Source organism: Oculina patagonica, chromosome 1 (assembly GCF_052425735.1).
Source record: "Oculina patagonica isolate OP01 chromosome 1, crgOcupat, whole genome shotgun sequence".
NCBI classification, from domain to species: domain Eukaryota; kingdom Metazoa; phylum Cnidaria; class Anthozoa; order Scleractinia; family Oculinidae; genus Oculina; species Oculina patagonica.
This window is the reverse complement of record NC_135758.1, coordinates 22,552,534-22,557,801: the sequence shown is the minus strand read 5'-3', so window position 1 is coordinate 22,557,801 and position 5,268 is coordinate 22,552,534.

The following is a 5,268-nucleotide window of genomic DNA, read 5'->3' as shown; positions in this document are numbered from 1 at the left end:
TTCTTTGATAATAGTTTAGCTTTGTGATCGTTGTGAGCTGTCGTAGCTTGTGATTTAATTTTAGTCTTTTTTTTTTTTTTTTTTGCTGACAATATCGTAAATCAAAAGCCCTCTGGGCTTAGTGTCTCGTGTCACTTTTTAGAGTTTATTTAAAAAAGAGATCGCTTTTCACGTCTATTTATTGCTTGTAAAGTTGATCAGTTATATAACTCCAATAACAGCAGAAAAAGATGACAGACATTGCACTGTATTGCACTTTGGTTCACTAAGCATACATTCAACTGTATACTTATACTATGACTTCCATGTGCTTTCTTCACGCTATATGAGATATCGCTTTGGGTGTTTATTCGTGAACGCTTAGCCTGTTAAGTGATAATGACATGCGAGTGGTGATGATTTTGTTAATTCTTATAACCTCTTCTCCTGATTTAGTATTGATATTGTGAGGAGAAATTTGGTTTTGGTCACTCTTGAGCCGGTCTTAATGTTTTTGTAACGCCAAAGCTACAACGCAGCGGCTGAAGAACGTGTAAATTACAGTCATTTTCTTCGCTATTTAAATCTACTGAATGAAATATTCTGCTAGGTTCTGCTTAATAGAAAACATTCGATCTTGCTTGACACGTGATTCCGCGCGAACGTACGCAATAAACTATGTAGTAGTGTTTAACTCGCACAAATCTCACTTTTAAAGAGAGACTTTAACTTCTACACAGAGCTTACTATGCTGTACCATAACTGGTCATAACTTTAAAATGGTTGGGTATTCAATCGACTAACGATTCAAACGATTCAAACCTTTTGTTCAAACGACATGTGTTATGTTAGCCTGTTCGCAGGCTAGTGTTATGTGTGCAAGATTAACTTTGACATTCAATCCCGACCAACTAATTGCTTAGATTACAATCCCTCTTTAACCCCGATACAATCTGTTGCCGCGGCTAAATTTAAAAAAAGTTGTCTACACAAAGATAAGAACAATGCTTACCGATCGAACAACTGATATTTAGTAATACATCGTCCTCTCTTTCAGCAACATTTTTACCATTAGCCGATACTAGTTACGTTGATATAAAAGCTATATCTGCTATATTCCACGACTGTAATCTCTATAAATACAGTTGTTACAGTAAATATCCTGTTGAAACATCCACCATTTTCCTACGCTTGGTAAACAGAAATGATTTTCAACTACTTTCCAAAACTCTCAAGATAAAATAATAGATATCAAATGAAAGCACGCTATTCTTTAAATTGGCAACGTGAAGCTGTTATTCTGATACACCTCACAATTGCACAAATTAAAACTTTACAAGCGACCACAAGACAAGACACTCCAAAGAGATTTTAGAGCTTCATGTTAAAAACTGCTTTTCTCGCTCAATTTAAGTTGCGGTATACTAGCGTTATATGCACAACAACGACAACGAAAAATTTACAGGCAGGTCCATCTAATGACATCTTGTTGATTATTAGACACTTCTGCTTTTCAGATCCGTTCTAAAACTAATCAATATAATTTCTCTCTTTCCGTTAGTACATTGTATTATGCGTTTGTAATAACCTGGTGTATTTCATTCTTCTTCTACGCGTTTTCTGCTTGAGTTACAATTAATTTCATTGATTTTCAGTACAATCTTGTCGGCAAAGGTTAGAATGTTATTTTAAGAACGTAAAACTTGTCTGTATTTTTCTTGATAACTGCTGGCTGCAGCTCAAATATATCCAAAATTGAAAAGCGTACAGCTAATTTAAAGAAAAAAATGCGTCATATCTACGTGTATTCCTCTTAAGAGCTTCATTCATGCACTGAAAAGGCTGTTGTTGTTGTCTATAAACGGTTGTGTCCATTGTAGCGTGGAATTCACAGCAGGATATATGAAGCCACATGTAGTGCCTCTTGACTCAGGTCAATCTTCGGGTCAAAAAAATAAAAAAGCAATGTATGTTTTGCGCTTTAGATTGACATTTCTGCTCTTCAATCCTAAGAAAACTCATCAAATATAATTTCCCTCTTTCGGTCATACATTGAGTTCTACCTTTACCTCAGAGCCGAGTGTAAACGAGGCTTTGCAAATCGAAAGTGTAAATGTTTCTCTCGATGAATCAGGCGCCTGAAAAAAGAAAGGCAAAAAAGTACGACTCCAGACTGGCAGAGTTCTTTTATTGAAATGTGGGAAAAAGTATGGAACAGCACAACGCTAGTTTAGAACATGGATAGTAAAAGTTTTTACTATCCATGATTTGAACAAACAAACGCCACAGTTGACATTTTTAAAGATTTGGCATCAAAATAATTGTCTTTATCTAATCGTTTATCTTCTGTTATTAAATTGTTGTTATTCATGCCACAAAGGTCACCCCTTTCAATACAAAGTTGTGCAAAAGTCACGTAGCAATCATAGTCTTTTAAAAAATGCTCGTTTTTTGTTCAACCTTTTTCAACGCAATTCTCCAACGAACTTTCAACATGCCAAATGCTCGTTCCACTACAGATCGTAGCGCACCGAACTTTAGGTTTTAAACTTTCGCTGCTCCTGAGTCAGGCGTCCTCTGTCCGGGTAGGGTTTCACTAGCCAGTTCGTTAGCGGATAGGCACTGTTGCCAGCTAAAAGGGGCCTTATTTCTGTTCCATTTTTATTGCCTGTTAGACCACTTAAAATTTGCTCGTTTGCTGCAAGTTCAGAAAAAAACGTCATCTCTTTTTTATAGCGTGCCTGTATTTTTACATAATAAGCCCTTTACAATAAATACTCCTAACTTACTGTTTGATAAACCAGCGCTTTAGTTGCGACCTTTGTAAAGAAACAATTATTCTTTGATAACATTTGTTTTGTGATCGGATGCCGCCGGAATTTCATAACATGGCGGGAAAATTCCGCGGCCTCACAAAGCAAATGTTGACATGGCGGGAAAAATATTGACATGGCGGGAAAAATATTGACATGGCGGGAAAATATCCCCCTGTACAATTATCTCGTGTCGTCATGACAACGTCGTCATGACGACACGAGACAAAAAGGTTGAGACGATTGAATATCATATTACATGCAATCAGTTCAGGAAAATGTACGGATTCATGGGGGAATCCGACCACAAATTACAGGGACCGCGGAGCATCTTTCCAATATTAAAGAGGGGGGCTGACTAATGACTTGCAGTGGGTAGCTTTAGAGACCCTTCTTTTAGTAAGTCTTTATTTTATCGGAAATATTGGGGGACTAAAGTCCCCCCCAGCCCCCCGGCTCCGGGGTCCCTGAATTAAAGGTGGGTGGGTCAGGGTGGGTGTTGGTGGTGGTCGTGGTGCATGGAGGTGGAAGTAGTAGACATCACCAGGAACGAATTATGGGGGGGGGGGGGGGAGGGGAGTGGCCGTGGCCTTTTTTTTTTTTCTACCGAAGCCTAACCCTTTTGTCACAAATGTAACAGAATGCTGTAAGCAGCAACTCCTGCACGAATGTGAATTTTTTCACTGATCGAACGGGCGTAGGGGGAAGGGGCTTGTGCTCTCGCCACAACTTCTTCGACCCCTTCTTTTTGAATTTTCTGGATCCACCCGGCCCTGTGAACACTTCACAAACTGGTATGCGTTTGCATCCGACATACGTGCTTTCTCGGTTTGGTGGGCTTAAAAATTAAATATGGTTTCTGTATATACAAATTCATCAGGGAGCCCGCGCGCCCTGAAATTTTAAAATCTATATTCTGATTCGCGATTTCTATATCATCAAGTGCGTACTCTAGTTGAACCACTTAAGAAATACGTCAGAGTTCATGAGTTATATAAAGTAACTTCTTGTTAGCTATTACCGTCCTTATCTTTTTCCCATATTTTTTAGACATATAGGCAATTTGTATGATTTTATTGGACTTAAACCCACCAGGGAGGAATTAGTTTACCCTTTAATAATACAGTGCCTTTTACTTTGCTAATCACCTCCGAGCTAACCAATCAGCGCGCGAGAAAAGCACTATTCACTTGTGTGGTATATACTAATTTAAGATATTTTGTAACAGACGGATCAATATAACAGATATTTGCCCACAGGGTACAGATATTCAATCTCTCTCAGTTTTAGATGGCCGTTTTCCAATCTTAATCACGACAAGTGAGGGCTTTTAATAGGCCTTATTCGTATTCTCGGTATTGGACTGGAAGTCTGGAACTAGCTTGCGATGGAGGCTAATGCGGGTAATCTTTTAATTTTCAAATGCAAATGACAGGGAGCTCTTTTAAATGATATTCCCCCGCATGAGCCTCCATTGCAAGCTAAGTTCCAGTCTAATACCGAAAATACGAATAAGGCCTATTAAAACCCCTCACTTGTCGTGATTAAAGTGAACATCAAGGCTCATTAGAATGTCTTAACTTTCGTCTCCCAACCGCTATCATGGTTTACAAAGGACAATGGAGTTATTTGAGTTGAAGATGGCAGCAAGAATGTATATAAAAATGTTGATCTAAGACATGGTTGCCACGGACATCTGTTTTCAACATTCCCTGACTTTTCTTTGATAAAAATCAAATTTCTCTGACAATTATCTGAGTAAAGTGTTTTTACCCTCGTTAAATAAAGTTATTATTATTATTATTGCAAAATGTCAGATATCAGTAGCGACCTCCACCCTTTGCTTCCAAAAGAAACATTACTCAGATCACAATTAGCCATGTTTCAAAACGAGCAGGGGACTGGGTACGAATATTCAATATAGATTGCACTGAAAAACTGGGCCCGTCATCTGAAAGAGCATCCAAAAATTAGTAACTCAACCAAATTTGAGAGTTATTGGTTCAAACGCGTAGGTATGGTTCACTTTTAGAAATTGCTAAAATAAGAGAGCTTAGTATGGATTGGAGGGACAGCTGTCCATCCAGCCATACTAAGCTCTCTTAACGATTTTTAAAAGAGTTCCATGCCTTTGCGTTTAAACCAATAACTCTCAAATTTGGTTGAGTTACTAATTTTTGGATGCTCTTTCAGACGACGGGCCCAGTTTTTCAGTGCAATCGATATTGAATATTCGTACCCAGTCCCTTGCTCGTTTTGAACATGGCTAATAGGGTGACCTGAAATGTTTATTCCAGCCTTCAATGGTATTAAATCAGGTGTTATTTCATTTTTTCTGACTTTTCTTCAACATGTCAATTTTCCCTGACTCCAAAAAAAATCCCCGACCTTCAAGATTTAATTTTTTATTGATCATTTCCTGACCTGTAGCAAGGCCTAGCAATCCTGTCAAAAAGAGAGCTTTACAAACACAACG